We start from the raw sequence: 25,769 nt of genomic DNA on the forward strand, positions 1-25,769 counted from the left end.
CTTCTTCACATACATGAAGTCACTAAGTCCTTTACACTAGCATTTCAATACCATTAGCATTCTTCAATATTGAAGATTTCAAGCTATTTTTAAATAAAGGAATTTTTTTTTAACCTTATACCACAGCTACTGTGAAGTTGCTCTAGATGTTTCTTAATCTAAAAGTCCAAGTGAAGTTTTCAAGGGCTTCTGTACTCCCTGAAATTCTAGACAAAATACTGCATGTATTTGCATGTATTTTCTTGAGATTAGAACAGTTTTTAAAAATATGTTCTTAAATATGTTAAAAGGCTAATAATCATTGATATAAAATAAGACAAAAGAAATGTCCAAGGACCTGAAAAAAAATAAACATTCAAAAGGTGGGCTTAAAAATGGGAACAAATGTAAAATCAGAGTACTTGCAGAAATATAGAAGGAGAGGTAAGACAATTCAACTGCAATCAGACTATCTTGAGTCTCCACACCATCCTCTAAAACTCTCTGGGAGCTGGTTTTCCAACCAGGGTGGCTTTTTAGGAAGAAAGTACACTAAATATAACAAACTTGCTAGCTAACAGCACAAGAGAAGTTGAGGACAATGTAAAAAATTAAAAATAAAAATATCAATTTTATAATCTACAGCAGACCATGACTATTTTAAACAGTGAATTCACAGAGCCATGGGGATTTCCTAGTGGTTATGCAGAAAGTCTTCTAGGGCTGCTATAGATGAATGATGGGGAAGAGGAAGGCTCCAAGACCAGTAACTAAGTGGACAGATTGCTTACTGCTCACTGAATTCTGAGTGCTCCCTGTGTTTCCAGCCCTGTGGCACTTGTTTACCACCATATGACCTTCCATTGGGCTGTGAGTAGAAGTTTTGTGTGTCATTTCTAGGTCAAAACATTTAAGGGTCAAAGTACATTCTTCTAGCTCTCTTTTCCTTTGTTGTAGTGACTGGGGATGTTTTATTTCATTGGGTAATACAGTAGAGCCTCCCTCAAACTGGGCCCTAAGGGACTGAGTGGAGCAGAGACCCCACCTACTCCTGTTGTCTCTATATATACTATGAGCAGGAAGTAAATCTTTATTAGGTTAGGTTGATTTAGTTAGATTTCAGAATTAATTTGTTTTTGCAGCCTAACCCAACTAATACAGAAAATGGTACTAGGAGTGAAGTACCATTTTGATAACAAAATCATAGCAAAAACTTAAAATGTATAGCAATGTGTTAGCAAGTGTGTGTTACTTAGCAAGTATTATGTTAAAGCTGGAAGGATGGTCACTGGTAACTTGAAATGGAGAAAATGAATCTAAAGAAACTATACTTCCAAGGAAAGAGGCTGGAAAATAGAACTGTTTTTACTGTATTAGTTCTTAGTAGTTGGGGTCAAATAAAAATGGAGAACTATTTAAACTGAGAGAAATTGATTTTGGAAGGACTGAAAGAGTAAAAAAGAGAAAAGGGATGTTGCTCAGAAGATTAGTACACTCAGAATCTTCTACCCATGGGGTAGGAGAATTAAAATGAAGACTATTGTTATCCAGACCAAATAATTTTCATGCCTGAGAATGATGAAGGGCCGGCTATTGTCTTTGCTTTTAGAACTACTGACACCTCAACTTTCTAGGAAATGAGGAGTCCTTGTTCCAGCAAATGCTGAGAAAGCAGGGAGGCCTGAAATTACTGGCTTTTGTTTCTGCTGCTGGGCTCCCAAGGTTGCCAGAATGTCCACAGCCCCTGATACTGTTTTAACTCTGATTTCTGCTCTAGAACCCAGAAATCCATATTTGCTAACTGCCGTCACTGGTAGACACTGCCAGAAGGATGTAAAAAAGTGACTTATCTCTTCTTCTTCGTCACTTTCAATATACCATTAGTGTTTCCATTGGCATAAGCAGACCAGAATCCAGCTGGCAATAGAGTCTGTAAAATAGCTTGCAGGCATATGGTTCCCTGTGACACTAAAAGAATGAGCACAAAAGGGTGGAGATGGAGTGAAGAGTCAAGAGACAAATAACTGACATAGTTGCTATTGTTTGCATTTGTCAGGTATTAGGAGAAAGAAATGAGATTAAAAGTTGGGGGTGGGCAATGGTGGCTCAGTGGCAGAGTTCTCGCCTGCTGTGCTGGAGACCCAGGTTCAATTCTCAGTGCCTGCCCATGAAAAAAAAAAAAAAAGAATATTAGTTGGTTTGCCAGTAATTATGAAAGGGAATAGAGACAAAGCCATAATGAGATACTACTTCATACCCACTAGGATGGCTACAATAAAAAAAAAACAAACAATAGTGAGTGTTGGTGAGGAGGTAAAGAAATTCAACTCTCATACATTGCTTCTGGGAATATAAGCTTTTACAGGCATTGTGGAAAACATTTTGGTGGCTCCTCAAAAATTTTAACATAGAGTTACCATATGTATTAGTCAGGGTTCTCTAGGGAAAAAGAACCATTAGGAGATATCTGTAAATATCTGTAAATATCAGATTTTATAAAAGTGTCATGCAATTGTGGAGATGCATGAGTCCAAATTCTGCAGGGCAGGCCACGGGCTCACAGCTCTGATAAAAGTCTTCTTTGAATCCCCCAAGAGAGGCTGGTTGGCTGAAGTAGAGACTCTCTTTTGACTTCTCCTTTAAAGCCTTCAAATGATTAGATTAAATGCCACTAATTGCAGAAGACACTCCTCTTGGGCAACTACAGTTGTAATCAGCCATGGATTAATGGTTAGGTCAGTGCTTGCTTGACCAGACAACTGGACACCATCACCTGGCCAAGTTGACACATGAACCTAACCATAACACCATATGACCCAGAATTTCCACTCTAAGATATACACTGAAGAAAACTGAAAACATGTCTACAAAAACTTATATATGTATGTTCATAGCAGCATTATTTATACTAGTCAAAACATAGAAACAACCCAAATGGCTATCAACTGATTAATGGGTAAACAAAATGTGGTACATCCATTCAATGGAATATTATTTGACCATAAAAATAGGAATGAAATACTGATCCATACTATCACATAAATGAAATTTGAAAATGAGGTAAGTGAAAGGACCACATATTGTGGTGATTATATTTACATCACACATTCAGAAGGCAAATCCATAGAAACAGAAAGTGGATTACTGGTTCCCAGGGGTTGGCAAGGAAGAGTGGCTAGAGGAGAACAAGGAGCTTCTTTTTGGTGTGATGAAAACATTTTGGAATTAAATAGTGTAGTCGTTAGGTTCAGGCATTCACTTGGCCAGGTGATGGTGCCTAGTTCTGTTTCTGTGGACTTAAATCATCAGTATCTGAATTTCACCTATGGCTGATTACACCTACAGTTGACTAAGGGGAGTGCCTTCCACAGTGAGTGACATTTAATTTGATTAGCTGGAGGCTTACAAGATCAGAAGAGAGTTCAGTAGTCCAGTACAACTCAGCTCAGAGCTCAGAGCTGATACAGATCCAGATGTTTGGGGATGCAGAAAGAACATGCCCTGGGGAAAGCTGTTTGAACCCAGAAGGTGGGAGAGAGGGCCAGGAGACGTCACCATGTACCTTCCCAAAGTAGTAAATTTGTAACTAAATAAATCCCCTTTATAAAAGTCAATCCATTTCTGATATATTACAAACTAAAGCAGATAGCATTGATGGTTGTAAAACTTTTTAATATAATAAAATCCTTTGAATTATACATGTTAAAGGGTATATTTTATGGCATGCAAAGTATATCTTAATGAAAAAAAATGAAATGGCAATAAGGAATTTAAGGCCTTGTATACTGCAGTTGGAGATGCTACTACACATCAGAGAGTAAGAAGTGGAAATAAGAATAAACGCTTTGAGAAAAAACCCTAGTGAAGCCTATCAATTAATTGCAATGTCTCAGAGCAAAATCAAATGTTAGATGACGTTTTCACATGTAATATTAAAATTTCTCAGTGGATCAAAGTGTATCAGGACAAAAATCAAATTAAGGACATGGCCTTTCTGTGTACAATTAGCAACGGACTCATGATTTCCATAAATGAGATGCATGGGAGTGAGAAAGCAAAGAAATAAAGGAGGCTAATGATAGGAGAACCTATGGGTTTAATAAAAAAAAAATTGATCCTCTCAAGTCCAGTGTAAATGATACCATGGAATGCTGAATGGATAAACACTTTGCCGTAAATCAAATGGAGAAAAATGGATGAATAATTAGGTTATACGGAAAAACAGTATTTGGTATAGGTATGTTGAACCCCAAAGAAACTTTAAAGTGGAAATTAGTAAATATCAACATGTTCTTAGTAGAATTAGTTTCAAGAAGGCACCACTATCCAGTTCCAACACTTAAATTAAAATTATTAATATGACTTTTATTTGTTATATAGTAATTTACATATTTAGATTATTTCTATTGGTTATTTTAGTTGTATGGGGAATATATTCAAATATAGAATCTATGCCTATCATTATGTTCATATAGATTTAAATAAAATAATAAAATACCTAAAGTCAATATTGGGAGCTCATGATAATTTTTTACAATTCCATTTGTTAGTCACATTTATAAAATTGCTTTAAGCTATTGTTTAAAACGTTGCTTGAATGCACACATATTATCAAGGTTAAGGAATATCCATTATCTCCTATTATATTGAGTATTTTTAATATGAATGCATATTCAATTTTGTGTAATGCTTTTTCTGCCTCTATGGAGGCAGTCACATGATTGTTCTCCTTAACTCTATTGATGTTATAGATTTTTAAAATATTGAATCACTCTAGCATATTTTGAATAACCCCACTTGGTATTACATTTAAGAATATGCTATTGAGTTTTCCTTACTTATATTTAATGTGAGAATTTTTTTACCACTATTAATAAGTGAGAGTCATCTTTAGAATTTTTGCATAATTGCTTTCAGATTTTGAAATACTGTTCTGTATACTTCATAAAATGAACTGGAAGTTTTCTTGCCTTTTTGTACTCTGGAATAGTTTCAGTAGAAGTGGGATATTTGGATGTTTAAAGGTTTGCGGCAATTCCTTTCCGAAGCCATTTGTTTCTACTGTTCATTGTAGGAAATTCAGTATTTCTTTTCCTGTTTCTTCTCTTAAATTGTTTTTTTTAGATTGCAGCCACTATCAGAGACAATTATGTTGAGTTGTATTTTTCTAAGAGGATTCAACTTATCTAGGTCTTCAAGCTTGTGATTTTTCAACTTTTACTGGTGTCTTGTTTCTAATTTTGCATATTTGTGCTTTCTTGCTCTATTCATGTTTAGGTTAGACAGCAACTTTTCTATTTTGTTGATTTTTTTAAAGAATGTTTTTTACATTAATTTATCATATTTTCTGCCTTTATATTTATTAATTCCTTCCTTCTGGTTTCTTTTAATTTACTTTGTTCTTTATCTCTAGCTCTTTGAGCTGTTGTTAACCCAGTTGTTTTTATTGCCACAAGTATTTAATGTTAGGTATTGTCCCCTGATAACTTCTTTAGTTCTAGCCCATAGATTTGAAGAGTTTTGTTTTCATTATCATTATTTCCTGGAAAGTTCTCACTTTCAAATTTTATTACCCCATTTAACCTGGAAGTTATTTCATAGTATCTTTAAACTTTAAGAAGAGAAGCTTTTGTTTTACCTTTTAAAAAATTGCGTTATGAATTTATAATTTAATTGAATTACTGTCAGAGTATTCGGTTTGTATTATTTAAGTTCTTTGGAATATATTGAAATTTTATTTTTGGCCAAAATATGGTTGATTAATGTAAACATTGGGTTTATTTTGTTATCAACTCTGAAAATATGTTTCTAACAATAGGTGGGTTAATCTCTTTTATATTTATTGATATTATTGATGTGTGCCTTTAATTCTATCTTTTTGTTTAATGTATAGATATATGTACATATGTTTAGGCTAAGTATTCTGTCATTATTTGAATTATTATGTTTCCTATATTCTTTTTTGTTTGTCGATCTTTTTTGTTTGTTTGATATTTAGGGAAGTTTGCATTTTTGTTTTAATGGTTACCTTTATATCAGTTCCTTTATGTATCTACATGCCCCCTCTTTTTCCTCTTCCCTCTTCCTTCTTTTCTTACTATGAGCAAAACTGAAGTAGGCAGTTGATTATTTTTTCCCATCACTTCCAGTTCCCCAGTATTTGATTTGAAATCATATACTCTCCTCTTTTCCCCTTATTTTAAAAGTAAATGAATTATACCTACATAGTCATAGCATATAGCCATTATTATAAGCAATATTGTCTCCAATATAAACTTTTGAAAGTATGTATGTGGGAATACATACAAATATAAAGTTTATTGAAATAAAATATGTATTCAAACATTTCAATATGCATATCTCTGTATATGTACACACAAAAGCATGTCTATGTGCATACATTTTAAAATATATGTACTTATTTTTGACCATCAGATTAGTGATTTATCTAAAACTTGTTCTCTAATGGATTCCTTAGGAAAAGTGCATGAAAATATCCCTGAATTCTTGGATGTTCATAATAGTTTGCCTGTGGCCATTAAATTTGAAGGTCACTTTGACTGGATATAAAATATTTGACTCACATTTACTTCTATAAGTATTTTAAATGTGCCAGGCTACTGTTTTTGTGCCTAATGTATTGCTCTGGAAAAGTTTAATGACATTCTGATTTTATTTCCCTTATAAGTGATTTGATATTTTTGCCTAGTTGTCCCACTTTTTTCCTTTAAGTACTTGAAAATATTTTCTTATTGGCCATTTTGAGTTAAATTTTCCATCTAGGCATTTGGAACTTTTGAAATGTTGATTCAAGTCTTTTTATTTCATATTTTTTTACTTATTGTTTTTAATAGGTGTTCAAGTATTCATCTTATATTTATGTTGGAGCTTAACTCTGCTAGCTTTTGAATACTTATCTTTTCACTTATTTTGCTTTTGAAAAATTCCTATTTTTAATCTTTTTCTATCTTTGGAGATTATATGTTGTTTTTATTCTCTGTTGTTCATTCTGGCTTGGCCTTCATTTATCAAATGTATTAAATTATTAAATAATTTGTTAAATTATTTTTACATTTATTTCTTTCTTCACATTTCTCTAACCTCTTTTTTTTTTATTTTAAAGCTGCCATCACCTCAAATGGGAAATTTTCTAATTATCTTCATAAATATTTTCTGATCCTTATTTATTTTCATAAAAGCTATTTCATAATTTTTGTGGTAGATTGAATTATGTACTCCTATTTAGACATGTTCTTAATCTTAATCCACATTCCTGTGAATGTGAACCCATTGTAAATAGGATCTCTTGATGATGATATTTTAAATTAAAGTATGGCCCAACTGAATGAGGGTGGGTTTTAATCCAGATTACTTTAGTCCTTTATAAACAGAAGAAATTTAGACATAGTCAGAGAAAGCCAGAAGCTGGAAGTCAATGGAAACTAGAAGAGAATGGAGACGGTGTCCCCACATGATGCAAGCAGGGACATGATGAGCCAGGGAACCCAAGGACAAGAATGTCACAAAACTTGAGGAGAAAGAACGCTCTACCTTACTAAGGTTCAATTTTGGATTTTTCCCAAAATCATGAGCCAACAAATTCCTATTTAAACTAACCCATTATATCATATTTGTCATAGCAGCCTGGCAGGCTAAGACAGATTCTTTCAAACATTTCTCAATCTTTGTTTTAGCTCACTTAAAAATATTGTATTTTTGTAGGAGGGATGTATTTTTATTGATGACAGTGATGTAATTGGTGTTGTTATTGATTACACTTATGTAATTATGCTTTCTTATAACTGTGAATTAATCATAATATTTTTATTATTCAATTTTAAATAAAATGTGTCTTCATAAATATGCTGGAGGGAGGGTGAGTTGAGGTCACATTTCTAGATTGTGTTTCTACAGCTTCTTCAATTATTTTTGTGACTCCCTACCTTTAGCTTAGTTTCTCTATTCTTTGCTTCTTTTGGACCTATTGTGATATTTTCATGGATCTTTAAATATTTTGTTTTAATTTCACAGGTGATTATAAAAGATTTAAAAATATACCTGGTAAAGTATTTCTCCCCAAATCATCTTTTCATTTAATTTTGTTTTTCATTAAATTTTAAAAAAAAATTGTTTTTACATTTTTTTCTTTAGTTTTTAAAAAGCTTTCTTGTCTTCTGCTAAATATATTTTAAGCATTAAACACTCCACTAAGTACATTATAACAGTTATTGTTTTGGGTTTTAGTTACATGAAAGTATTTTATTTAAAATCTTTTCCTGGTTTTAATTTCTACTGATGGTTATAAAGTAATACATTTTATTGTTGTTACTATGATGATTGCTTTACCTTAGTTATGTTTATTTAGTCCTAATCATTTCTTAAATTTTGGGTTGTTGAGCATCTTGATGTCCTAGTGATTTCTTAATCTTCTCAATTTCTATACCAGCCCCTAAAAGGATAACACAATTTAACTTTATTTTCTGCCCCTTTGTTTTTCATTCTTCCTCCACTGTGGTCAGATTGTCTACAATTATAATACCAGATTATAATGGGTATTTATTTATTTTTAAACTTTTTCCCTTTTATTTATTTCTTTTCTCTTGGCTTTTTAAGATAATAATAAACTTTGTTATGTTATTTGAACATCCTTAAATCCCAACATTCTCCTGGATTAATTTCTTATTCATGTTCTTTCTCCAAGAACAGTTTCAAAAAGGGCATCTTTTTTGCCTTGCACCTCTGAGATCTTCTAGTTTTGTGAATATCTTTATTGCACACTCACATTTGAATTTTGATTTGACTGCTTTCAATTCAGTTTCTTTCTATATTTTTAAACAGTGTTTCTTTTGAAAAGTTTGAAGCTCTCCTTATTTTCCTTTTTTTGATGATTTGTCCCTTGTGGTTATAATTTTCTATTGAGAGTCTCAAATGGCACCATTATTTCCTCTCCCACTGCTCTTTGTTTAGTTTTTACATTTCCTGTCTCTTCAACCTTTTCTGCTGACTTCAAGGAGATTATCTTAACCATATTTTTCAGCTCTTGCTCTTCTTTCATTTTGTTGCATAATTTATTTCAACAATTATATTTTCGGACCTAAATAATCTATTTGAGGCATCTGTTTTGTTTATTTTAAATATTTCATCAGTCTTTTCAACAATATTACTTGATATGGTCTGTCTGTTCATTTGTTACTTGTCTTTAACACTGGTTCTCCTAATTAAATGCCTATTTTGCCTGTGAGTTCATATTATACTAGAGATATCAGAGGCCCTCACTTGTATTGTTGTTGGGTGTAAACATTCTCCTGATGAATTCAATGAGAAGGGAGGGAATGTGCCCCGTAGCAAAGAATTATCAAGTACCACCAAGTGCTTATATCAACATTTGCTGCCCTTCCACCAGTTCAGGGATTTTTCATTCTCTTTGAAATAAGTACCACTGGGCATAGTCTAGCTCTTTAGTTTAAAATCTACAAACAGTGAGGATTTGGAGCAGTGCAGGATGAATGAGCAAATGCTTACGAGCAGCAGATCAAACACATACTTGTCTACATCAGCTTCCAGTGGGGCTTTGCTGGCTCAGGTATTACTTAGTCTTAAATCTGGTGACTGAGCTTTTTTTCTTGTTGATTTCTGCATCAAGGTAGTGATGGAACAAGTAATGATCCTCTCAAGGATAGATGGTAGAGAGCCAAGAGTAAAGCTTTAAAGAATAATCTACCATTGTATCCTTCCACTTTTGTTTTTGCTGCTCCCCATTTTATGTTGCTGCTGACACTACATCCGCACTCCCAAATCTCTCTATCTCTATTTCTATCTCTATCTTTATCTCTATCACACATGCACACACATACGTGGATTTCTGTTAGTGTATGTGAGTGTCTTAAATCTAAGATTCTATCTCTCTTCTCTGATATCTGCAAGGCTGTTTTTTGGGAGTTGGAGCCAGTAACCCATAATATTTTCCTACCTTGTTAGGAACCTCCTATTAGATCCCTAAATTATTTATACTGCCATCAACACCACTCTCCCATATCAGAGAAAATTGTCTCTCTTAGCCAAAACTAACTTCTGCGTCCTTCATCTCTTTACCCTGCCCCCCTTATATGGCCCATTACACTGTCCTGTTGAGGAATTGTACCTTGTTACTCACTCTCTCTCTCTCTCTCTCTCTCTCTCTATATATATATATATATATTTCCACTTTGATGGAACTAATAAGAAAATTCTTCATATAGGCACTCCATGAATATTCACTGAATGACCAGATAAATGAATGAAGAATGAAATGATCACTGGGAACAAATCTTTAATGCAGGAATCATGAAACTATGCAAGTGAGAAAAATGCTTTTTATGAATGGTGATCAAAAGTCACATAGTTGAGCTGTGAAGCAATATACAATGCATGCTATTTTTAAAACAGAAGATTTAACAATATAAATTGTTGGTTCTTGTGGTCGCTAGTTATGTCTCATTATAGTTCCAAGTAATTCTCATTAATTTTATTTCAATTTGTGTGTGTTTATGGGTGTATGTATCTGTTCAATTTTTAATACTCTTCAGCTACATTTGGCTAGTGTTTATACTCTGGATACCAAGAAAGACCCTTAGGAAATTATTCTATGACAATAAGTCCCAAAGAAATTCAACGATTCATTTTCACCTTAATTGGGCAGCCATTCTTTTTTATTTTTCCTTTCTTCTGCCCCCAAGCTCTATTTCTACCTTTTTTCCACCTTTTTACTAAGAAGGAGTGGGACTCTGAATTGTCTTTGGAGCAGTCAGTTTTCTTTGGGGAAGTAGGCAGCATGTTCGACTTCCAAGAACTCTTAGAGTAAAACGATATGACAGAATGTAAATTTAACCTTACTTTGATAGCTTGCACTATGCAGTTTTCTCATAAGCAGAGATCACATATATGAAAACAATTTTCTTATGAATTAAAAGACCATAAGCGATGGGAGTTCGAGAAGAAGAGACACTTTAATTTGTTTAATCTGGCAGGTTTATATAACTTTTATTTTTTATTTTAAAATTTGATAAAAATTCACTAAAAAAATTCTCATATTTATTGAGCACCTACTATAGGTTCTATGTCAGGCACTGTTTTAGGATCTGGGGATAAGCCAACATACTAACATTTCACAACACAGTCCTGTTATTCATCCTTAATTTATTTTATTTTGATTCTATATTTCTTTGTCACAATTAAATGTACAAATGAAGAGTAGTGATAGATAAGACAAAATACAAATGAAAGTTCATTGAAAGAGCACAGAAACATCCATAGATATTCATTCATAATTTTCCAAGATTTGTATTTATATCTTACAGGCAGTACTTTTTCACTGTTAGAAATTAGTGTTTTTTTAATAATTCCAGAAAATGTACCTAAAATAAACTTGCACCCCAAGTTTTATATTCTAAATTTGATATCCTTCAATTCATATCTAAAACATTTTTCATCCAAATCATTACTGTGAATTTTTATTTATGTTAAAAATACTTTTATCAAATACTTTTTCTTCTTAAGCTACTTTTCCTCTTTAACATTCAACAAATATATATTGATCCATTCTTACATGCTGAGTGCTAGTGGTAGGGTAATAAAAATAAAAGGTATGTAATCAAATCAGAGCTATAATTCTAGGTCTTATGAAAATAGTTCTAACCCTAGACCTCAAGAAGTTTCATAAGTAACAACCCACTCAGGTTCAAGTGTGGAAAATTTAAAAGTGTTCATGATTGTGTTATTATTTTTCTGAGATACATAATTAAATCTAGTGTTGTACTTAGTTGTACTTAGTGTTATTTCAGGTGTTATTCTAGGGATATCGCAGAATAGCCTTGAGTTTTTAACAGCCCTTGAGTCAGATGATCTATGTAGGAAAATTCAAAACACAGCCTATGTGACATCTTTGGAAGAAGTTATTTTCACCCCACACCCCACCACAAACGCAAAGATATATACAGAACTGCTTTTACAACTGCATTTTAAAATTTCATTATTTCTTGGCTCTGATAACTAAAATTATCAGAGCTTCTAATCAGTATCACTGTAAAAGTTGGCACTGTGGAAAATGAGCATCTTCCAACACCAAGGCTTTTATACTGGAGCTTGTATTGGCCTTTTTTTTTTGCATGGGCAGGCACCGGGAATGTATTTGGTTTTTTAAATTCTTTTTTTTGAGATTTTCACTGAAAGAATAATGAGAAATAAGGCTAAATCAGTCACTAAATATTTACCCAGCGCTTATAATGCGAAAGGCACTATGCTAAGTACTGTGAGTGATAAAATGGACAATAAGGCAGTCCCTGTTCTTAGGCATTTTAAAAGCTAGTTGGGGGCCCTTCCCTGATCAAAATGCATCAGGCTCCTTCCTGCCCATAGAAACTTTCAACAGCCAGCAAGCTCCAGAAAGCAAATTACTGCTATCACAGGGCAAGTACTGAATCAAGAAAAAGGCTACTTAAAAGCAATCGGGTCTTGTGCCCTGGCTGGCCCCTCCACCACCCCAACTCGAGATTTGCATATACGTGTGGTCCAATCTGTCTGGTGGTGCCGGAGAGACTCACTGTCCCTGAACTTACCCTAGGTAGAAGGTGACAAATGATAGATAGATGATATGGCAAGTGTGGTGAAATGTTAAAAGTGATGAATTTGTTTATCTGGTGAGGGTACAGATATGTTGGAATTCTCTATATGGGGTTTGAATTATTTCTGTACGTGTCCTGTAAGTTTGAAAGTTAAGAAAAATTACAGTTAGATGAGCTATGACTTGTGATGTACAAATTTATTGGAGGCATTCCAGAAAGACACGACCAAGGAGATGCAGTAAGTTGTCCTTACAGATTAGACACTCTTCACAACTGAGTTCATTGAAAGAAAGAAATACGTTGCATGCTTTTCCATCTCCATGTTGCATAGAACAGTGGTTTGCACTCAATCAATGTTTGCTGCTGAACCATATGATAAAAACAATGCAAGATTATATTCCAGGAAAAATGTGAACAGATGACTATCTGATAAATATAACAATTATCCCAGCTAACTTTTATTAGATGCCATGTTAAATGCTTTGTGTCTTGACTCATTTAATCTTCACAACAACTCGGTTGAAGTAGCTGTTAGCATTACACTTCTGTTGCACTGAGGAGACAACTGAGGCATAAAAAGCTAAATAACTTGTCCAGGATTGTGCAGTTTACTAGTGGTTGGGCCAGGACATAATCCCAGGAAGTCTGGCTTTGGCATCTATGGTCTTCACCACCATAAAACACTATTACTCAAAGCGCTGTGAATGATTTAAGAACGATATGTCATGGTCACCGCCTTCAAGGAGCTCAGGATCTAATTGGGAAAGATTTTCTAAGTCCAGGCCATTTAAATTGCTGAGCAGTATTAATAGATATATTAAAACTAAAGTTTGGGTACTAGATGTTAGTAACGACAGCGCAATGTTGTTAATGTACTTAACCTACCGTTGAATTGTACACTTGAAGGTGGCTAAAATGTGAAACTTTGATTTGTATATGTTACTACAATGCCAATTTTTTTTAAAAAAAGGATTCCTGCAAAGCAGAAGTTTTTATATTTAAGAATAAATGTTTCTCAGATAAATCAGCATTTTTCAGGATCAATTCTCTTAGTAAAAAAATTAAAAATTTACAGTAACTTCAGTTGAGAGAATACCATATAGGACCATATAGGACACCTAACTTTACATGCTTTCATGTAAATATATATATTTACATGCACACACACACACATACAGGCATACATATTTCAATAAATTTTACACACTATAGCTAATAAAAAGGGGGAGGGTTAAACAAACAAACAAAAAGCCCAAAGCTTTTGCAACTATTCTTGAAACGGGGAGCAAGGACATAAGAGAAGTTGTGGTTAAGAGAAGAGGGAGGGGAAGTGCCGCTGCAGCAGCTGTGGGGGACCAGCGCGGGTGCACAGGTGAGAGTTCCCCCGGAAAAAGCTATCGTCTCCCCAGCCCACCAAGGCGGATGAAACTGATTTCACTACTGGAGATGCTGGCTCTTCCAGCACTTACCCTATGCATTGTTTGGCCTGGGCAAAATCGGTTTCATGGTGCTTAATAGTGGAGATATCAACATCCCAAACTGGAAAGCACAGTCATGCCAAAGTTCATCTTGTTGGAATTGATACTTTTACAGGCAAAAAATACAAAAGTATTTGCCCTTGTACTCAGAACATGGATGTTCCAAATATTAAGAGAGATGATTATTAGTTGATAATGCATTCAGGATGGTTTACTTTTCCCTGCTGACAGAAACTGGTGAAGTTCCTGAAGATCTTAAGCTTCTAGAGGGTGAACTGGGTAAAGAAATAGAAGGAAAAATACAATGCAGGTGAAGATGTGCAGATGTCTGTCATGTGCAGTGAGTGAAGAATATGCTGTAGCCATAAAGCCCTGCAAATAAATGGAAGCATCAGGCATGAGCAAACTGTCTAGGTCTGGATCAAGGACAGACCTCAAGTTTGGTTAAGTTGTCAGTAAAGCCGTGGCCTTCATAAGCAACCTCATTTCTTTTTTAATTGTTTTGAAATTGTACTGGGTTGGTTTGCAGACAGTTGGTAATTTACCGAATGATCAAGATGTATGATTCTTTTTTTTTTGTAGGTATCTTTCCTATAACACATCTGTGGTCTTCAGTATGTAAGTCCGAGAAACAGATAAGATAGCTTCAGCAAATGAAATGTGCTTTGAGCAACTCATTCCTGAATTTTAGTTAAATGATAAACCCGGGTTTTAAATTAAATAATGTAGCATCTAGTGGTCCTGAAGTATCACATATAAGGTGAACTGCTTCTGTATTTATTTCAGACATAATATCATAGAATAAATATTGGATTGGAAGTGTCACCGTTTCAATCTGTCTGTGGCAAGCAGAAATCCTTAAAATAACAAAAATCATATTATCAAACATTGGTGGCCATGTACAACAACTTCTATTACTTCTGTGGTAATGCTCCTTCCTGAACCTTATATGGTGGTTTTAGTGCCTGCTCGTTGTTGACAGAGGGGACTGCACTGTCGGGTGAATATTAGGAAGTCAGACTGTAAAGAAGATGCAAAGGACAGTGAATGGCAAAGGGGATTGGTTAAAGCTATAGATTTTTATTAGTGGCCTCTTGTAATCAGCATACAAAATAAATTGTTTTTCATTTGCGTATATTTTTACTTTTAACCTTTGCTTTCCATTTTTCTACATTCCCTACCTACACCTCCTTCACCTTTCTCTCTCTATTTAGAGTGTCCTAGTTTATGGATACTGTGTAGTACTTTTGTCAGCCTTATTGAATTAATGTTGGTATTTATGGTTAAACTCTCCTTTCCAAACATTTTTAAGTAGATTTTTTTGTCAGACAAAATATTGGAAATTCTTTTAAATTAATTTAGAAGCTTTGTTAAATCTTATGTACATTTTTTTTCCTAAGATGAAATGAAGGTGAATTGTGGGACAACGTAACTTTATATGGTAACTTACTTAATTTATTTTAATAAATATATGTATTTTATTCTGGTTGTCATGAGGCTTCAGTTACTAGTATAAAACAACAGTTGTTTAAAAGGTAAAAAAAAAAAAAAAAAAAAGAGAGAGAGAGAAGAAGGAGGTTACTGAAACCTGGAACACTGAGGAGAAAGAACCTCGTCTTGGAAAGATGAGTGTGAGTAGAACAGCTGGGGAGAAAGTGGTAGAGCACATCCCAAACGGAGGTGATATTATGACCTGAAGTAGTTGACTCTAAGCAACTAAAGGCTGTGGTCTGGGAATAATTGGTAGACCAGATTGTCTGGAATAATTACTCCCTGCTTGAGAGCAGTAGGTGAAGGCCAGAGAAGACTGAGGCAGATGGTGGAGGTACCTGCATTGCAGGCTGAAGATTTTTTACCATTAATATTATCTCCTGGGAATGCTGTGTAAAGTCCTCAATACCCTTGAGACTTCTTACTCTGAAGGCAATATCTCCCTCTTCCCTCTAGCTATCCTCAGGGAGAAAGACAAACCACTTTCTCTTCTCTCCCTCTCCAGGACACTTAGCATGATCCTTAGTTTAGGCATTTTGGAAAGAGAAGGAAAATTCCTTTTATCCTGTTGCCAACATGCACCGAGGCCACGGATCACAAAGACAGGCTACCTTTTAAGAAAAGGGGAGTTAGTAAGAGCAGGAGTGGGAGAAAGTAAAGCAGAGTTAGAATAAACAGAAATTAATCTCTCACAGATTTATTTACCCACAAGTTTTATTGGAAGGGGACTTATTGGTAGTTTGTCAGAGAGAAAATGAAAACTTGAGATCAAATATTTTAAAGTATACCTGAGGGTCTTTCCTATATGTTCTAAGTTGTCCTCACAGGGTTCACATTGATTTAAGAATATTTGGCAAGCCAAGGCTTACCTCTGTTGTGCAGTTAATTTTTTTAAACTTTGACTGCTCTTGGAAGACAATATTATGCTAAATATAGTGCACCATGCCACAGCTTATAAAATCAACTCTGTGGCACAAACCTGAAGACGCCTTCCAGAGAAATATGTGAAGACAAGTTACATTGCCTGCTAGAGTCATCCCTGCCATTTCCCTTCTGGTATTGCATTGCAGTGGCTGGACATCTGCATTCCAGATCCCGGCTGGAATTAATGTGATTTTTCTGTAAAAGGAGAGAAGGACAAAAGGAAAAGCAAAAGTGTTCCACAATGGAAAATGTGATCCCCAGCCACTGAGATAAAATTATACTGACAGTGGGGGAGTTATTTTCTTCCTTTGTAGAACAATGTTTGATGTTTGAACTATCCTGTGTGGTGATGAAGCTCATAATGGGATTTAAATCAGGTTCAAATTTAGAAAAGGGTTTCAGAAGTTGCTTAGCAGGGCAGTTTTGGGGGTTAACATATGAATAGAGGTTACATCATGCCTTGCCTTTCTGTCCTGAACTTGTTGGACAGAGATATTATGGTCTATTCACCATGAGTGCATAAAAAGAAAGTTAACTTCTGTCATAATTATTATAAATGTGACATTTTAAAATCTAAAAAAGCTTAAATCTTGTCTCGTTTCTGCTTCTTTCCCTTCTTTGTGTTGATTTCTATGTCTCTTTCTGTTTATCTCATTTGTGTATCACAAGTATTTCACTAAGAACTTGATTTTGTGGGTGAAAGGCCACCAGGAACTGTCTGCATCCCTTATCTCTGCCCTAGGGAGCAGTGAGTCACAAATGAGCTGGCTGCACCTACAGTACATAAAACAGAAACACCTCTTTGATCTCTGCCTTAATGTGCTAGGTTTAGATTACTTTGCAAGCAAAAGGGGGTGAAAGGTGGCAGGATACTATTTTAACTAACTACTGGGGGCAGTATTTATTCATAGTGCAGATTTTTAATGGGAAAGATGGTACATGAAAGCCTGTCAAATGTACGGCTCAAAGAGTCTGACAACACAGAATATTTTTATAGATGAAAGGTGAGGAATCTCAAACTTCTTAGTGTAATATAAATTCTATGAAAAAAGTAAAATGTAAAAAAAAATCAGATAGAAAACTATCTTTATTCTGTTATGATGATGTGGATCCCAGCCACAAAACCAGAGGACTGTTTCAGCATTTCATTTGTTGAACGTGAAACATGACATCACAAACACTAAAGCCATAGATTCTGAGAAAGGCTCTCATTATACTTATAATTAATATTTTTTTTATCAAAACCTAGGTATTTTAGGAAGTAGATATTTCTAATGTGGTAACAAGAAGGAAATATATGGAAGGATAACATTCTCCATGATCAGAAGAGTGACTTTATATCCTATAGTGACAGTAAATCCTATAGTTTGTAAATTCTGCCATTGTCTTTGATAAGGACTAATCTTGCCTTTCTTGGCTCACGGGTGACTTGCCCTAGACAGTGATTCTCAGTCTTTCTTTCAGCCCTCAAACACTGGTGGACCCTGACATGTTCCTGTCAATTACAGTGGCTTCTGTAGGGTAGGGTAATGTCTCTCAAAGTGGAGGGATGGAAGGGGCAGAGATGCAGGAGAAGCTCAGGGGCAGCCTGTGTATTTTAAAGAAACTCCAAGATGAGTTTGATATGCTACCAACTTTCTAAGTCATGCCTAAGAATCACTATACCCGCACATTATTAGTTGCAGCTCCTGCAAATATGAGCCATACTTTATATTTTCTGGTTCTCATCTTTGTATGTATTATCTATCTGAAATATCCCTCACCAGTAAACTTTCATTCCACTTTAAAATCCAAGCTCAAAATTGCTTATTCACAGGAAGCTCTCTCTATCAGGCCTCCCAAACTTAGTTGTTCTCATCCTAAATATTTCTACAGCAGAATAATAGCAACTCTGAAAATGTATTTTTTGGGCATGATATTGTAATTTGTTTGTGCTTATACTCGTTTTTTCAACTCCATGGCAAGATTTTGCAGTAAGTTGTTTATTCGTCTTTGTATAGCACCAAGCATATTATAAGTGATAAATGAATGACTATGAATTTTTCACTTTTATTGTGTCTTATCTACGTGTGTATATGTATACATATATCTATCTATCTATGTAGTAAAGTGCGCAAAAATTAAGCAGACAGTTCAATAATTTTTACATATGTATACTTCTAGGTAACCACTATACAGATGAAATATAGAACAATTCCAGCTTCCCAGAAGTTTCTCTCATACCCCATCAGTATTAGTTTGCTAATGCTGCCAGAAAACAATATACCAGAAATGGAATGGCTTTTAAAAAGGAAATTTAATAAGTTACAAGATTACAGTTCTAAGGCCATAAATATGTTCTAACTAAATCATCCAAAGAAAGGTACCTTGCTTAAGGAAGGATGATCTGGGAAAGTAAAAGGCTGGCATCTACTGGTCCTTGTTAGGTTTTTTTTAGCTTCTAATGCTAGTGGTTTCCTCTTTAAGCATCCGTGGGCATTCACTTAGCTGCTCTGGGACAAAACTCAGAGTTTCATCTCTTAGCAGTTGCTGGGGTCAGAGATTTCTTCTCTTCAGGTTCTGGCTATTTCTGTGAGTCCTTGCTTAGCACCCGGGCTATTCCTGTCTCTGTTTCCAAACATCTACATCAGCTCTGTCAGCTCTGAAGCAACTGTTCTCCAAGTGTCTACATCTGCTTTGAGGTTTCTTCAAAATGTTTCCCCCTGGGCGGGCCACAGTGGCTCAGCAAGCAAGGACGCTTGCCTGCCATGCCAGACGACCCAGGTTCGATTCCTGGTGCCTGCCCATGTAAAAAAAAAAAAAAAAGAAAAAAAGTTTCCCCTTTTCAAGGGCTCCAGTAGACTAATCAAGGCCCACCTTGAATGAATGGAGTCAGATGTCCATCTAGTCAAAAGACCACACCCACAATAGGGCTTGCCGCATCTCTGTAGAGATAATCTAATCAGAAGTTTCCACCTACCATACCGAATCAGGGTTAAAAGAAATGGCTGCCCCCCCCCCCCCCCAGAAGATTGGATGAGGATTAAAATATGGCATTTCTGGGGTACATAATAACTTCAAACCAGCACATCTTCCTAATCAACAACCCCCTGCATCCTCCTAGGTAACATCTATTCTGACTTTTATACACTAGATTGATTTTGCTGTCACTGAGATTCTTATAAATGGATTCAGACAGTATTTATTTGTTCTCATGTGCCTGACATCTTTCAATCAGCATAATGATTCCAAGATTCACTCATGCTGTTGCATGTATCGGTAGTTTATTGCTTTTTACTGTGGTGTAGAATTCCATTGCACAAACATGCCATGATTATTTATCCATCCTCCTCTTTATGAGCATAGAGATTATTTACAGTATTTAATTTTTATTAATAAAACAACCATTAACATTTTTGTATATATTCTTTTTTGTAGACATTTGTACTACTTTTTGGGAGAATATACTTGGGGGTAGATGGGTAGATCACTGGATAGGTGTATGATCAGTTTTCCTAGAGACTGTCACTTTCTCAAAATAACTGAACCATTTTATATACCCATAAGCTAAATATAAGAATTCCAGTTGCTCCGTATCTTTGTCATTTGTTAATTTTAGCCATTCTAATGAGTATATAATCATACCTCATTATAATCTGTGTCTGTATTTCCTCGATGAATAAAAATGTTGAGAAAATTTTCATATACTTTTGGTCATTTGGACATCATCTTTTGTAAGGTAGCTCTAAGTCCTTTTGCACACATTTTAATTTTTTTTCACACATTTTAATTTGATTTCCTCGTGATCTGTTGACATCTTCTATATGTATAGTAATGCTCATTTGTCATATTGTAAATAAATTTCCCTGGAAGTGGTTTGCCTTTCTTTTGGTGAATAGTTCTTAATTAAATTGATTTCAATTTATCATGCTTTCTGTATCAGTGATTTTTATGTCCTATTTAAGAAATCTGTGCTTCACCCACATTCATGAATAAATTCTTTTGTTTTCTTCTATAAAGTTGATTAACTTTCAGATTTAGAGCTATGACAACCTCAAATTAATTTTTCTGTATGGTGTATGAAAAGGTTCAAGGATTCTTTATTTTTCAAATGAGATTGCTCCAGAACCATTTGTTGGAAAGATCATGTTTATGCCAGCTGAATTATGTTGGGACCTTTGTCATAAGAGTGACCAAATGTGTGTAGGTCTTTTTTTGGATTGTCTATCTATACTATCCATTTGTTGTAATTACTGTTTCATGAAATCTGCTAGAGTAAGTTCTCTACTTTCAGATTTAAAAAATTACATCAGCTTTCCTAAATCCATAGCATTTTCGAAAGAATTTTAGCATCAGCTTCTCAGTTTCTGCCCAAAAAAATCTGTTGAAGCTTTGACTGGAATGGTCAAATCAGTAGATTTGAATTTAGATAAAAATCCTTTAAAAGATATAAACCATTCAGATTTTCTATTTCTTTTTGTTTCACTTTTGGTAAATTGTGCTTTTCAGGCATTTTGTTCTACTTGATTATAAAAATGTATTATATATACATTTTTAAAAATATCTTTTTATTATATTTTAATTGTCTGTAGGATATTACATGATTAAGTTTGATAGTGGTAATCTATAGCCCCCCACTTCCTTTTTTTGGTCAGTCTTTCCAGAGGTTTATTAATTTCATTAATTTTTGACAAGAAACAAATTTTAATTTTTTATTTGGATACCATATATACAATCTAATATTTCCCCTTTTAATCACATTCAAATATATACACTTCAGGGATGTCAATTATGCTCACAAGGTTGTCCTATCCTCACCACTATGCATTAACAAAACATTTCCATCATTCTAAAGAGGAAGACTGTACATTTTAAGCCTTAATTTCCATTCTCTATCCCCACCCCATCCCCTGATAGCCTGTGTTCTAGATTATAGCTCTGTGAGTTTGCTTTTTCTAATTGTTTCAAATCCATGAGATCGTGCAATATGTGTCCTTTAGTGTCTAGCTTATTTTACTCAAAATGATGTTGTCAAGTTTCATCCGTATTGTTGCATATATTAGGACTTCATTCCTTTTTAAAAAAAAAAAACATTTTTTTATTGTGAAATATAACATATATACAGAGAAAAGAAAAAGCAATAATTTTCGAAGCACATTTCAACAAGTAGTTATAGAACAGACTTAGGAGTTTGTTATGGTTTATTATTCCACTGTTTCAGATTTTTCCTTCTAGCTGCTCCAAAACACTGGAGGCTAGAAGAAATATCAGTATAGTGATTCAGCAGTCATACTCATTTGTTAAATCCTATTTTCTCTGTTATAACTCCTCCTTCTCTTTTGATCCTTCTCCCAATCTATAGGGATCTTTGGGCAATGCCTGTTCTGACACTTTCATGTTGAGAAGGGGTTTTGAAACTAAAGGATAAATGGATATAATTAGTTGGTAACCCTGGAGAGGCTGATCCCTCTGGGTTTCAGGATTTATCTGGCTAAGAAATCCTTTGGAATTTATAGATTCTAGGAAAACAAACAGTGCATGAAACTTTTATAGAGTCTCAGTTTGAGCCCTAGGTTTTGTCTTCAGCAAAAGATGGTAGTGTATGTAGTCTAGACTTGAGCAAAATCACTACACAGAAAATATACAAATGGTGAGAAAGTACATGAAAAGATGCTCAACATCATTAGCCATCAGGGAAATGAAAGTCAAAACCACAATGAGATATCATTTCACATCCATTACAATAGCTGCTATTTAGAAAATGGAAAAACAAGTGTTTAAAGGATGTGGAGAAAAAGAAACACTCATTCATTGCTGGTGGAAATGTAAAATGGTGCAGCTGCTGTTGACAATTTGGCAGTTTCACAGAAAGCTAAGTATAGCACTGCCATGTGATCCAGCAATCCCATCGCTAGGTATATACCAAAAGAATTGAAAGCAGGGACTTGCACAGATATTTTCACTTTGGTGACCATAGCAACATTATTCACATTTGCCGAAAGATAGAAGCAACCCAAATGCCCATCAACCAATGCATGGAAAAATAAAATGTGATGTATACATTCAATGGAATATTACTCATCCATAAGAAGAAATGAAGTCTTTAAGCATTAGCAGGAGTGATATTGGCTGGGGTTTAGAAAACCATGGCAATTGGCACCATCTAACTGAAGCTTGCTTAAGAGGAGCCTCCAGAATAGCCTCTTGACTCTTTGATCTCTCTTAGCCACTGATGCCTTATTTTATTACACTTCTTTTCCCCCTTTTGGTCTCAAAAGTGTTGTCAATCCCACACAGACAGGGATTACATTCCACTTTTTTCAGTATTTTGTCCATTTTTAATTTTTTTCCTTTTTGTTGGTAAGTTTAAGTATTTCTGTATATATTCTGAATAGTAAACCTTTGTCAGATATGTGGTTTCCAAATAATTTCTCCTACTGTAGGTTGTTGCTTTTCTTTCATGATAAAGTCTTTTGAAGCACTAAAGTTTTAAATTTTGATGAGGTGTCTTTTATCTATTTTTTCTTTTATTGCTTGTCCTTTGGGCATAAAGGATCTTGCCTAACACAAGATCCCAAAGATGCTTCCCAACATTGTCTTCTAGGAGTTTGATATTTCTGGCTCTTGTATTTAGACATGTGATCCATTGTGAGTTGATTTTTTTTTAATAAGATCTGAGGTAGGGTATAGGAGATCTAGTTTTCCAAGTACCATTAGTTGAAGAGACTATTCTTTCCCAACTGAGTGGTATTTGCTCTTTTGTTCAAAAACCAGCTGGCCATTAATATAAGGCTATTTCTGAGCTCTTAATTTTATTCCATTTGGCTATATGTTTGTATATGTGTCAGTACTGTTTTAATTACTGTGCTCTGTAATGAGTTTTAAGATCTAGAATTGTGAGTCCTCCAATTTCACTCTTTTTTTTTCAAGAATGTTTTAGCTGTTTGGGGCCTTGTCTTAGTTTGTAAGCTACCAGAATGTGATATACCAAAACTGGAATGGCTTTTAAAAAGGGGAATTTAATAAGTTACAAGCTCACAGTTCTGAGCCTATAAAAATGTCCAAAGTAAGGCGTTCAGGAAAAGATAACCTCAATTCATGGAAGGTAATGGGTCAGCAACACTTTGTCAACTGAGAAGTCACATGGCTGGTGTCTGCTGGTCCCTTGCTCCTGGGCTCATTGCTTTCAGTCTCTGTTCCTGCGAGGGTTCCTCACTTTGCTTCTGTGGGGCTAGCTTTCATCTCCTGCTACTCTTGGCTTTCTCTAGATCCTGGCTTGCTTAACATCTCATGGTGATGTCTGCTGGCTTCCAAACATCTCCAAATATCCACGACTCTGAAGTAACTCTTCTCCAAGCATCTATAACTGCTTTCTCTGTCAGCTCTGAGGTTTCTGTCATTTCTGATTCTCTCCAAATGTTTCCTTTTTTTAAAGGATTCCAGTAAACTAATGAAAACCACCTTGAATGAATGAAGTCACATTTCCATGTAGTCAAAAGGTCACACCCACTATTGGGTGTGTTACAACTTCGTGGAGATAATCTAATAAACGTTTACAACCTACCGAATTGAATAGAGATTAAAAGAAATGCCTGCTTCCACAAGATTGGATCAGGATTAAAACATGGCTTTTCTGGGGTACATAATATTTTCAAACCAGCATGGGCCCCTTGCCCTTCCTTCTAGATTTGATAATGGGCTTTTCCATTTGTATAAAGAAGGTTGTTGGAATTTCTATTAGGATTATGCTGAATCTATAAATTGCCTTATGTGGGACTGACATATTAATTCTATTTACCGGTCACCCTTGATTTCTTTTAGCAATGTTTTGTAGTTGTCTATGCACAAGTCCTTTATATCCTTGTATAAATTTATTCCTAGAAACTTGATTCCAGTAGTTCCTACTATAAATGGATTTTTTGATTGATTTCTTCAAATAAATGTTCATTGCTTGTGCATAGAAACATGACTGAATCTTGGGTGTTGATTTCATACCCTGCCACTTTACAGAATTCATTATGAGCTCAGAGACTTGTGGTGGATATTTTTCTGGATTTTCTGTATATAAGATCACATCATTTGTAAATAGGGGCAGTTTTACTTCTTCCTTTCCAATCTGAATGCTTCTTTCCTTTTTCTTTTGTATTTATTCTGACAATGTTGTTGAGTACAGTGTAGAATAACAATGGTCACAGTGTGCTTCCTTGCCTAGTTCCTGGCCTTAGAGAGAGAAAGTTTTCTGTCTTTCACCATTAAAAAGGATGTTAGCTGTGGGCTTTTACTATTTGGCCTTTATCATGTTGAGGAAGTTTCCTTGTATTCCAAGTGGTATAAGAATTTTTTATCAAGAAACCGTGCTAGATTTTTTAGATGTCTTTTCTGTATCAATTGAGATGATCATGTATTTTACTTTTCCCCTTTATTGAGTTAATGTGGTGATTACATTGATTGCTTTTTTATGTACAACCAACCTTGCACACCAGGGGTAAATCCCACTTTATCATTGTGTATAATTCTTTTAATATGCTATTGGATTTAGTTTTCTATGATTTTGTTGAGGATTTTTTCACCTATGTCATAAGAGGTATTGGTCTGTAATTTTCTTTTCTTGTGGTGTCTTTATCTGGCTTTGGTATGGAGGCTATGGTGGCCTCAGAGAATACATTAGGGAGAGTTACCACCTCTTCAGTTTTTTGGAAGAGCTTAAACAGAACTGAAATTAAATCTTGGACTGTCTGGTTGAATGTCCCCTGTGAAGCCATCTGGTCCTGGGCTTTTCTTTGTTTCTCTGTTGAGGTTTTTTATTACTGATTCTGTCTCTTTACTAGTAATTGATTTATTGAGATCTTCTATTTCTTCTTGAGTCAATTTAGGTAGTTTATGTGTTTCTAAGAATTTTTCCTTTTCATCTAGGTTATCTAATTTATTGGCATCCAGTTGTTCACAGTATCCTCTTATAGTCCTTTTTTATTTCAGCAGGTTTGGTAGTGATGTTCCCCTTTTCATTTCTGAGTTTCATTATTTGCATTCTCTCTATTTTTTTCATTATTAGTCTAGCTATAGGTTTACATTTTATTGATCTGTTCAAAGAGCCAACTTTTGGTCTTGTTCATTCTATTGTTTTTTGTTTTCTATTTCATTTATCTCTACCCTAATATTTATTTCCTTCTACCTGCTTGCTTTGAGTTTAGATTGTCCTTCTTCTTCTAGTTTTGATAGAGGGCTCTGCTATGAAGGTTTTCTTCTTTTTTGATGTAAGTATTAAGAGCTATAAGCACTTTCTTTGTGTATCCCATAAGTTTTGGTATGTCATAATTTA

The 25,769-nt window shown here is 34.7% G+C and overlaps 1 long non-coding RNA gene and 1 pseudogene across 1 annotated transcript in view; both read left to right on the forward strand.

Moving 5' to 3' along the window:
• LOC143689813 (uncharacterized) overlaps positions 1 to 25,769 on the forward strand; it is a 176,996-nt gene that overhangs the window by 41,824 nt on the left and 109,403 nt on the right. The gene's annotated exons all lie outside the window — the stretch shown is intronic.
• LOC143689848 (eukaryotic translation initiation factor 5A-2 pseudogene) lies at positions 9,482 to 14,438 on the forward strand (annotated as a pseudogene).

Source organism: Tamandua tetradactyla, chromosome 7, assembly GCF_023851605.1.
Source record: "Tamandua tetradactyla isolate mTamTet1 chromosome 7, mTamTet1.pri, whole genome shotgun sequence".
NCBI classification, from domain to species: domain Eukaryota; kingdom Metazoa; phylum Chordata; class Mammalia; order Pilosa; family Myrmecophagidae; genus Tamandua; species Tamandua tetradactyla.